Source organism: Odocoileus virginianus, chromosome 29 (genome assembly GCF_023699985.2).
Source record: "Odocoileus virginianus isolate 20LAN1187 ecotype Illinois chromosome 29, Ovbor_1.2, whole genome shotgun sequence".
Lineage (NCBI taxonomy): Eukaryota > Metazoa > Chordata > Mammalia > Artiodactyla > Cervidae > Odocoileus > Odocoileus virginianus.
The window spans coordinates 6,811,150-6,823,055 of NC_069702.1; the positions used below are offsets into that span (position 1 = coordinate 6,811,150).

At 45.2% G+C, this 11,906-nt stretch overlaps 1 protein-coding gene across 1 annotated transcript in view; it reads right to left on the reverse strand.

The window, feature by feature from the left end:
* C1QTNF7 (C1q and TNF related 7) overlaps positions 1 to 11,624 on the reverse strand; it is a 127,149-nt gene extending 115,525 nt beyond the window's left edge. The window contains exon 1 of the mRNA XM_070458104.1: positions 11,168 to 11,624. The gene's annotated coding sequence lies outside the window, so the exon portion shown is untranslated. The remainder of the gene's footprint in view (positions 1 to 11,167) is intronic.
* Positions 11,625 to 11,906: the final 282 nt, after the last annotated feature.

Genomic DNA, 11,906 nt, shown 5'->3' on the forward strand with positions numbered 1-11,906 from the left:
TCTTAGAGTTACATTAACCCTGGAGATCCCTACGGCAGTGGGTGATGACCGCCCATGTTGTTTGGAGAGTGTGGTTTCAGGCCTCCTGTGTCTCGGCCACATTGTAGATTTCGGGTGTGACCCCTGATGGAGTGTATGGTATAGAGCTATGATAACGTGTTGCTGACAACATCCAGAGAGATGGGCATATTTTCTTTTCAGGCAAAAGCATTAGGTCATCAATGTTGATTTGTGTAAGCAGACGGCAATTGCAAATCATCCCAAACCAAACATCTTTGACCTTGAATAATCAAAACAACCAGGGAAAGGCACTCTGGATTTCACTTTTGACAGCCTGGTGGAAACACTTTGGTCTCGGCCAAGATTCTTCCCTTGACAAGTTCATACTCTTGTGCAAGTCCATTCACTGAGTACCCAGTGTGTGTCCAGGCCTCTTGCTTGTACTTCTGATTTTAATCCCCAAGCATCGACTCATTGGAAAAGACCCTGATGCTGGGAAAGATAGAAGGCTACAGGAGAAGGGGAGGCAGAGGATGAGATAGTTGGATGGCATCACCTACACGCTGGACATGAATCTAAGGAAAATTCAAGACAGTGAAGGACAGAGGAGCCTGGCGTGCTGCAGTCCATGGGGTCACAAAGAGTAAGACACGACTGAGTGAACAACAAGAGAAGGTGTCAGTTTGTCCATTGAGAAGAAACCCCCTCAAACAAAGAGGCTGAGGTTAAAAATGAGCTGGCTGGCCAAAACTAACAGCTCCTGACATGGACTAGTATTTGTGTTTCATCTTCTGACTTACAAACGTTTTCTCATATAATATTTTACTTAAGATACCAGTGGATCCGCTGGAGTAGATACTTACTGTTCTCATTTTCAATGATGAATGGAGGCTCAGAGTGTTCAGATAACTTGCCTACAATCACACAGCCAGGAAGAATTAGGACTGAGCATGTCATACCCGGAGGTCACAATTCCCGATTCCTCATTCTTTTTAGTTAACTAGAAAGAAAAGCAGAACTGCAGCATGGATGAATATTGGCTTTGCTACAACCAAATTGAAAGAATAATCTGGGGCTTCCCTGGTGGCTCAGTGGTGAAGAATCTGCCTGCCGACGCAGGAGACGTGGATTTGATCCCTGATCGGGAAGATCTCATAAGCCTCAGAGCAACTAAACCCACACACCACATTTACTGAGTCTGTGCTCCAGAGCCCAGGAACTGTAACTAATGAAACCCACACCCTAGAGCCCAGGCTCCACAGCAAGAGACAGCGCTGAAAAGAAATAATCTGAGCAACCTACTTGATCTTTTTTTCTGACATGGGCTGACTAGAAAAGCTGATGCAAATTTAGCATTAAGGAAAACAGAGTATTTAAATCACAGAGAGTAATAGTTCCCCTGTGACCCGGACTGTCAGACAGCGTCCAGTGAAGTATTAATAGTTAAAGCAGTTCTGGAGAGCATCTGATCCTCCTTAAGTATCGCTAATTGAATTTTACATTCTTTCCTGCGAATCCTAGATGGGGTTCAGATGATTTCTCCATACAGGTCTCTGCATAGCTGCTACCCATCCCAGGAAACTGACGCGGAGTTAGTACTGACTGTGAAAGTCATCTGGTATCTGGTGTTGAGGTCTGGATGTCATTTCAAGAGGGGCGTGGGTATGTCTAGTAAACTACATAGTGTCAGGGAAACTTCTCCCTGCAAGTCCAGGGAGACCCTGGCGAGGGTTAGGTAGGCAGATGGTGACGGTCTTTAAATGTTTAAGAAGCCAGAGGAAAATGGTGGCATTCTTGCTACTTCTAAAAATAGAACAAGACCAGTGAGAAACATTTACAAGGGTCAGATTCTGGCATAAGAAAGAATTTTCTGGTGACTGGTGGTATTTTAATGTAAAGTGAACGTAGCAAAGAATGTCCAACTCTTTGTGACCCCAAGGACTATACGGTCCATGGAATTCTCCAGGCCAGAATCCTGGAGTGGGTAGCCTTTCCCTTCTCCAGGGGATTTTCCCAACCCAGGGGTTGAGCTCAGGTCTCCCGCATTACAGGTGGATTCTTTACCAGCTGAGCCGCAAGGGAAACTGGAGCTGTATAACTAAGAATGAACATTTTGCTATGATTGGTGTTGAAGCTGAAGGTGGAGTTTGCAGTGTGGATAAATTCTCAAAGTTTGTCTGGGACCATTTCATCTCAGACTCAAGAACAGACAGGAGGATGGAAATATGACAATTTCTGTAATATCATAAGGACTTTGTACCTAAATTGTTTTCAGAAAATGAGAGTTTTTAAGTTTCTAGATTATACTGGAGTTAAATAAAATGGCCATTTTGTGTAGGTAATAGAATGTTAAGGTTTCCCAGGTGGCACTAGGGTACAGAACGTGCCAATCCAGGTTCGATCCCTGGGACGATCCCTTAGGGGAGGGCATGGCAGCTCACTCCAGTGTCCTTGCCCGGGAATCCCATGGACTGAGGAGTCTGGTGGACTACTGTCCAAAAGGTTGCAAAGAATCAGACACGGTTGAGCACACAGCACACAGCACACACGCAATAGAATGGCTGAAGGTCAGCCTTTGTATACGGTTCAACATAATTCATGCGAAGGGAACAGACTTGATCCTTCAGCCCTATGTCACCTGGAGAGAAGGAAGGACTGAAAAGCTGTGATGACTTCACTGTGCATAGCTCTTGGGGTGTTCTGCACTGAATTGGGCTTCCCTGAAAGTCACCCGTTGAAGTACCTCACCAGGTGACTGTACTTGCAGATAAGGCCTTTAAAGGGGCGAGCAAATTAAACTGAGGACCTGAGGATGGGCCCTAATCCGGTCTGACCAGTGTCCTTGTAAGAAGGGGAACTTGGCCACATGCCCTCTACAGAAAAATGATCACGTGAGAACACAGTGAGAAAGTGGCTGTCTGCAAGCCAAGGAGAGAGGCCTCAGAAGGAATCAAACTTATGGCACCTTGGTCTTGAACTTCTAGCTTCCAGAACTGCGAGAAAATAAATTTCTTTTGTTTAAACCACCCAGTCTCTGGCATTTGGTATACGCAGGCATATGGAGATATGGAGGCCAGTAGCAGGGGTAAAGGGGGCGAGGAAGCGGGCAAGAGACAGACTCTGAAGCCCCCACCCCATGATCATACCAAGGAATGTGGTCTTTATTGGGAAGGAAAAGAGGTCAGGCTAAGGATCTGAGGAATGGATATGAACACCCGTGATAAAATAAAATGGGTTGGTAATTCAAAGAATCCCTACACTGAGATGCTACTGATTTCAAATTAGATTTTACAGTGGCTTGGGCTCAAAATTACTTAAAGAAGTCTTTTTCCAAAAAAAATTAAAGGTGCAAGAAAGAAACTGAAAAAAAATAACTTACTAGTTTAAAAGAGTAAACTGGTTTGAGGATGCTGGCAATTGGCAAGGCCACCAACTGAAGTTTTAATGACACCTCTCAAATATCATTCGTGTACATCTAGCAGGATGCGTTTTAAGGCAACAAGGTCAGCTATGGTTTCCTGTTATTGGCGGTATGAGCAGGCACTAAACGTGCATATATTTAATGCTGTCTTCTAGTTAACTTTTGATTAATTAGGACTAACTCCCGCCCCTTGCTGGGGAGACAGACTGACAAATGCTTGTGGGACTTTAATCTCCCTTCTAGTCCTTTGGCTGTGGACAAGTCACTTTGCCTTGCTCTCATCTTTCAAATAGTATTAAGTCTCCATCCCTGCTGCCTCACAGATGACTGATGAGATGGGGTAAAAAAACCATTCCATGAGATTGTCAGTATTTCAAACAGAGTCAGAGTATGTTCATGGTGAAAAAAATCTCTACTTAAAACAAATGTTACAGAGAACAGATCTGTAGGTTGCCTAGGGAGAGGAAGTTGGGGAGGGATGGATTGGGAGTTTGGGGTTAGCAGAGGCAAACTATTATATAGAGAATGGATAAACAACAAGGTCCCACCGCCATAAAGCACAGGGAAGGAGATTCAATACCTTGTGATAAATCACCATGGAAAAGAATATGAAAAATGTTTATGTGTATGTGTGTGTATGCATAACTGAATCCGTTTGCTCTACAGCAGAAGTTAGCATAACATTGTAAATCAACTATACTTTACCAAAATAAACTTAAAAAATGTTAATTGGAAATGTCTACTCTAGGATGAGTCAATACCAGGGCTCTGAACTGCTAGTTAGAGAATTAGGAATCCTTGCCAGAAGTCCATGTGGCAGGGTGGGAAGGGTGTGGGTTTTGGAGATGGGTTCAACTGGAGTTTAAATACCTACGTCACCCTCACAGTGTTCACAGGAAGTTAAGTGATCCACCTCTTCTATCTGGAAAATGGGGCCATGTAGACAGTATATGCAAGGCACTGGCGTATAGTAGGTTTTTAATAAAAAGCCTGATAAGCTCTGGTGAACAACTGAGCAACTCTGAAGACACCATTTCATCAATTATCAGAAGATATATTCTACTAGCCACTACTGAATACCTGTTGGGTAATGTGACAAAATGACTTAGGGAAATATTTATTCATGTGTATTCTCTACTCCCAAGTTATCGCAAGAAGGCTGCCTGGCTCTTTGGGCTTCTTTGTTTCAAGGTTATACAGGCAGAGCAGGAAGCAGACATTTCTTGAAAATATTTCTTCCTTTCTTTCCTAAAGCCCAAACCCAAGAGTAGATGCTGGGAAAGGGAAGAATGCAGGGCCTTTGATGGGCGACTTCCCCAGACCCAGGGCATCCGTGAGAAGTGGAAACACTGTGTGGCCAGACCGCAGAGGACAGGACAGCTGAGGATCACTCAGACCCCAGCTTCCTGGCTGGACAGTGACCGTCATTTCCTAAGCAGGGCTGGAAAGCTGAGTTCACAGACATCAAAGGGACAGGCAACTTATAAGACAGGGCACAGTGATCTGAAGGAAGACCTCCCCAGTTCTGGCGATGGTGGGCGGTAGGAGCTTGATCACTTCTGAAACTAAACTTCCTGCTGCCACAAACTCTTGGAATCAGATTTAAGTTGTATGAAATAAAATGGAAAAATGTGAGCTTTCTTGTAGACCTGTGTTTGTACATTGATTCAGATCTACTATAGTTGTTAAGGCATTGGAAAATCTAAAGATGATTTCATTCCTGCTCTCTGAAGCTCACCCTCCGTGGGAGCTGAGTGCTGAGTGCGAAGTCGCTTCAGTCATGTTCAACTCTTTGCGACCCCATGGACCCCATCCCGCCAGGCTTCTCTGTCCATGGGATTCTTCAGGCAAGAGTACGGGAGTGGGCTGCCATTTCCCATGTGGGCGCTGCTGGGAGTCATAAGACCCCGGCACGAAGAACTGCTATTCAAAGCACCACAAGGGGGCTTCCCTGGTGGCTCGGAGGTAAAGAATCCGCCTGCCATCTGGGCAGATCCCACATGCTATGGAGCAAACAAGCCTGTGAACCACAACTGTTGAGACTGAGCTCTATAGCTCATGAATCACAACTACTGAACCCACGTGCCAACTACTGAAACCCAAGCACCCGAGAACCTGTGCTCCTCAATAAGAGAACCCTGGTCTCCTGCACTGTGGGCAGATTCTTTACCGTCTGAGCCATCAGAAGCTCACAGCAAGAGCAGCCACGGCGATGAGAAGCCTGTGTCCTGCAGCTGAAGTGTAGCCCTGCTCACCGCAACTAGAGAAAAGCCCACACAGCAACAAAGATTCGGCACAGCCAAAAAACCCCCACGAGATCCTGGGATGGCATTGCACCACTCTAAGTGTTCTCAGACACAAGGGGAGGACAGCTGAATTTTTGCAAAAGGCAGACAGCCAAGAGGATGGATGAAAATTTCTCCCGAAGGAATATATGAAAATATGCCCTCCGGTAATCTCTTCATGCCAATCTCATTATTACGCAATCACTATAGCTGTAAACTCATAAAAGTTTTGTAGACTCTCAAGTTCTTTTGGAAACAGGCCTGTTTGATAGGAACAAGTCTGGAAACTGGTGATCGAATGGCAAAATGTGTGGGTAATGATGTTCGCAAAAGCGCTCAGAGTTTGTAGCTCTATGGAGTCTGAAAGCTGAGAAGGTCCTCAGAGGTCTGCCAGCCTCTCTTGCCCCTTCCATTCCACCCCTCTGTCGTTTTAAGGGTTAAATCTGGATGTAGTGAGGCCTCACGGTCATAGCTTGGAAAGATCATTGTGGTGGTCAAGGCTTTGGGGTAGCTGGTTTAGGAGCCTGGGTCTGATGAGCATCAGCATCCTTTAGGGATTATGGGAGCAAACAACTGCTGTCTCCCACCTGGACAAACATGACTTCCTAGTAACTGGAGGTTTCCTCTTTGCCCCTAGGGCACACACTGATTAATCATCTTCAATTATTGCTCTAAAGCACTGCCAGGCTGTTACTTTCTTGTTTACAAAGTTATAATGATTCCTCTATTAAAGAAATCCAAACTTTGTGGTTTGGCATTCAAGGCTTTCTATGATCTGATTCCAACCACATCTTTTTTTTTTTTTCAACCAAGTCTTCTTTTTTTTCCCCAGAAAATAACATAAATTTTTATTAATTATATATTTATATAACAGCATTCACCTACATTTTCATAATGTCTTTTTGGGCATTTTCTAGCTAACTATTCTTTTTTTTTCTTTTTTAGAATTTTCTTTTTTTTCTGTTTTTTAATTCAGATAACAATTAACATAGAACATTCTGTTAGCTTTAGGTGTACAACATCATGATTCAACATTTGTATATATTGTGAAATACCACAGTAAGTCTAGTTAACATCCATCATCAAACATCAATTTTTGTCCTTGTAGGTGCCAAAATGGTAAAGAATCCACCTGCCAATGCAGGAGACTCAAGAGGTGAGGGTTTGATCCCTCGGTCAGGAAGATCACCTGGAGTAGGAAATGGCAACCCACTCCAGTATTCTTGCCTGGAGAATCCCATGGACAGAGAAACTTGGTGGGCTATAGTCTATGGGGTTGCAAAGAATCAAACACGACTGGCCACGCAGACAATGAAAACTTTTAAGATCTAACCAAGGCTTTTGAGCTCATTTCCCTCTTCTTTCTATGCACACCCTTTGTTTCACCAGGTGGATTTTCTGACACTCCCCATTCTGGTCTCTTCCATGACTTTGTTAATTTTCTTCTTACTGCCTGAAATTCCCCTCCCATTAATTTGTATCCATCCTTCAAGGCCAAGTGACACATTACCTCCTCTGAAGAGTCTTTCCTGGTGAGGGATACAGAGAATCAGATGGACCTGAGTTTGAGAACATATTCTACTTCCTGGAAGACTTCAGGCAGGTTACTGCATTTCTCTAGGGCTCAGTTTGTTCATCTGTGAAATGGGGAAGTCAACACCCACCTTGTAGCCTTATAAAGTACACATGAGTCATCATTGCAAAATACTTAGCACAGTTCTTCACACTTGGTAAATGTCAAAGAAAGTTACCTATTGCTTTGATCATTCCAGAGACTTGAGGCCTCCCTTTTGCAGGATTCACTTTGAGTCCCTCCTATATCCTTCCTTGTAAACTTAATTTCGCATTTTTGAAATGAGGACACACGCTTTATTTTCTCTACCTTGTTGCTAGAGTCTCTGAATCAATGGTCACGAGTTTGAGCAAACTCCAGGAGATGATAAAGTCTGATGTGCTGCTGTCCATGGGGTCGCAAAGAGTCGGACACAACTTAGAGACTGAACAACAATCTGACTGATGACTCCTTAAAGATGGGATCATGTTTTATTCTAGCTTATGCCCTTGCCTTTGCCCACCAAATACAGGCCCTCAAACCAGAGGCAGAGGTTGGCCTTTAAGGTGTGAAAGTCAGAATGGACAAGAATTTGCTTTGTCCTTATTTTTCTCTTCCTTATAAAAATTGACTATAGTTTTAAGGAAAATAACTCAATTTCTTTTGCTAGGAGAATCCCAGTTTGGGGGTTTCTGTTTCATAGAAATAGGGAAGATTGTTCATGCAGCGGCTGGTGAAGACTGATAAATTTCATTTAAATCTTGGAAAACTTCATGGGTTTGCAGGCCATGGTAGCCTCAACTCACTGGGCCAACCCAACCATATTCCAGCATGCATTCCAAGTTCCCCATGTGTGACACTCCATGGGGGAAGAAAAAAGTGGTTTCATATTCTAATGAGTTAGAAAGCATTAGACTTTAATGACCCACTCATGGAGAGATAGAGGACAAATCAAGGAACTAAAATGTAAGAATTCCTGCAGCAAAGAAAGTAGCATCTAATAACTAGTCAGAATAACTAACATTCTTGGGGCCAGACACTTTGGCCCCATGACACTTAGCCAGACACTTTGATAGTAGGCCTTTTTCATTAATTCTCTAATTAAATCCTCCAAGTGTCCTCATAAGAATGCACATAATGGGCCTTGCTTGACAGATGGAGCGACCTGGGTCCAAGTTCACAATGCAATTAAGGGGTGGAGTTGGGATTTGAAGTCACATGTTTGTGACCCTACAGCCTGAGTTCTGGATCTCTGTGGTGTACAGTTTTATGCTTTCCCAAATTTGCCTGGCCAGGAGGTACTTTTGGTCATCCTCTTGTTAATGACCCATGAAACTAACCTGAAATAGACTTGAGGAAACAGAGCCTCATCACCTCCCTTGGGAGCAGCCATGACCTTTACTCTCTCTGCTCCTTGGCTTCTGCCTAGATGCTCTTGACCCTGTGATCTCTCCCGTGATATTTCACACCTCCGCCAAGGTCTAGTTCAAATGCAACCAGAAGCTCTCTTTGATTTCAGCTGGCTGATTTACAAAGCCCCTCTTCAGTTTTCCATAAACCTTCCAGGCTGTTACCACTTGGGGTCTCCATCAAGGGCCAAGTTCAAAGAGCCTTGGCAAAGCTTCTGGCCCTCCCTGGACACATAATTAAGGTCTATTGAGTTGCAATAGTGTCTCCTCCCCAGGCGCCGGAGGGGCTGATTCCCGAGTCTGGGGCTTCCCAGGTCCGGATCCACGGACTCGGGGTGTGCGGCTGTAGCTGGCAACCTGGGCTAAGTCTGGTTCCAACGCTTTTCAAGGTTCAGACAGCGTGGCACTCGCACTCTGGCAGTTCATTAGTTAACGCTCTCGGCCCTCACAGATGTGGCCTCTGTCCCAGCCTCTGTGAGGTGAGGAGGCACGATTAGGTCACACTGGGCCGCACCTCAGCATCCTTTCTGGGGACAACCCTGACCCGTCTTTTCCAGGTTTCATCGCAAAGCCCCACACCCCGACTCCCGCCCCCTGTGGCTGCGCCCCAGATGAGTCATCTGGCTTGGGGCTTCATTAGCAACTCTAATTGCCTTTTGTTTTGGTCCTCTTTGGGGCCTCCGCGGGGCCCAGAGGCGGGGCCTGGGGGCTCTGGCTTCCAGAAATGCCACTAGCCTCCGTGGGAGCCCGAGATGGGAAGTGCGCGCTGCATCCCGGGGCGAGTCCCTCCCGCCACGCCGCGCGCGTGGCCGCACCCATCCCCGGGGTGCACTCAGGCGCCACGCAACCCCTGGCCATCCCAGCTCTCCGGCTGCCTGCGATGAGGTCACGGGGTGGGGTCCTGGAGACCCCCTCCAAATAGGGCGGGGGCTTCCCCAACTGGTCTGGGAATGGCTGGAGAGGACGAAAAGGAAGAGATGCTAGCCTGCTTGTCCAACCCTCTGTTCCCCCTCTGGAGGTTGCGTGGCTGGCGTGGATCGTCCAGGAGGGGGAGAAGGAAGCAGAGAAAAGTCCGGGAAGGAACCGGACAGTGAAGGGGCAAGGCTGGGGTCCGACTTCCTCCGCTCACAAACGTAGATAGAGAAAAGGACTAAGCTCTCTCCCCACAGCCTTGCCAGTGAGCTGATGGAGCTGCCTGCTCAGTTTTTTACAATCCCTGTCCTTCCGTCTGATTTTAATCTCCTTCCCATCCCCAAGAACCCCCAAAGGCAGGGGAAGCCGCTGTAATCCACTTCATGTCATTAGAATTTGACGCAGAAGGAAAAGCTTTCCAGAAATAGCGTCAACCACAGGTACCCAAAGAGCCCTTCAGATGCCGAAAGCCAGGGCTCCTGGGTAGCACCCCACTTTCTCACCCAGGCCTGACCGACCTGTGATCAGTTTCTGCCAGCAGTGGGTTTCATAGATCCAGGTCACCTTGGTGTCCCAAACCACTCAGACTCCAGCAAACCCACAAGGTTTTCTAACCTCCGCCTGCAAGTTCATGTGTGTGGGTGAGGAATGACTGTGAGCTCTGATAAAATCTCAACCTGCCGGTGGGGGGAAATTTGCAAATCTCTTTTTTTTCTGTATCTAGATTTTTTGCACCTGGAATTCTCTCTTGAAATGATGGCAAGACTGATATCACAGGCTTTCTCAAGGAAACAGAAACACACATTACTTACGTTCCCCTTCATCTAAAACCACAAGATGCTTCTCCTACGATCCCGGCACAGGAAAACAGGACTGTCATAACCTCTCTGCCTCCTACCTGCTTCTGAGGCACAACCAGGAGGACCCAGCCACCCGATTCAGTCCATAGCATTGCCTGTCAACAGCGACTTTACAGATTTTGAGTTGAACTCTTTCTCCCTGCCCAGGACATAATATCTGTAACAGTCCTTTTGTGTCACTCCAAAAGAGAAGTCAAACGATTTATTTAACTTTTAAAAAACATAGGCTGCAGGACAAGCTCATAAGAATTCAGAGTAAGCACACTTCAGAGAATTTCTGTACTAATGGTACAGTCTTCCATGGGAAAGATTTCTGAGTTAATAGCAAGATCACGGTTTTGGAAGTTAAATTGCCTATAACGGGATAAGAAAACATAAACACTCTGACATTGGCAATACATGAGCCCGACAGCACACTGGCAAATGCTAGGCACATCAGACTGGAGATTTTGAAGACCTGCACACAATTTCTGAGAGAAATGGCATTTTTCGTGTACTCAGAAATGGTTCACAGAGGTTCCCGAGACTAGCGGAATAGAAAGTAGGAGAAACACTACAGCTGAGGATTTCCGACCTCTGACTTCTCATTTGTTGACATACTTTCTACAAGTTCCCCATTTCCCTACAAGTAGCTGTCCTAAATCCTTTCAGTAAATATTGCTGATGAAAGCCAACAGGAGGGGGGTGGGAAAAAAAAGAGAAAACACGCAGAGAAAAGGGAAGCTTACCTTTTCTAGGCATTGCTGACATCAAACCTTCCACCAAATCATCAGGCTTTCTTGCTTCTCTTGTCCCATGAATTCAGAAACCATTAAACAATGCTTCCAGCAGAAATATGTGTTTGTTATTTGAAGCGGTTTCAAAACAACTCAAAAAATAGCTTGATGAAAAATAAAGTGCTGGTCTGCGCCTGAGAATACTTTTGAAGCTTGGAGCTCATACTGTTGTACAAAGTTTTGCAACTGTCTTTCTCGGTTTAAACAACCTCCTGCCCCTCCCAGGCACTTGCCAACTTCTATAATTTAAAGCAACTGCGATCCGTCCCATAATACTCACATTTCAAAGAGCTTAATATATACTCTTGTTAGGAATGAGTGGGAGTGGGTGACGTCCTGCAAACCCCAGGCTGAGGCAAATGAAAAGCGAGGGTTTCGGATATCTAAACGGTTCTATTTCTCTCTTTTATCCATTGCTCGCCTCACCATGTTCCTTCAAGTGGCTTTTGCCTTTAAAAGTGATGCCTTAAGACTGAGTGGTATCACTTCATTGGAAGCAAATAGCACACAGGAAAGTTTAGGTCTCCATTTAGGGAACAGTGATGCTAGTGAAATTGTGTTTAAACATCACTTTTACTGACAATTATTTCCATACAATTTCTCCCTAATGCAGCTGTTTGAAAATTTAAATTAGTGTACACTGTGTTTTACTAAGAGGGGAAAATATCTAAAATTATGTTATTTGCATTCT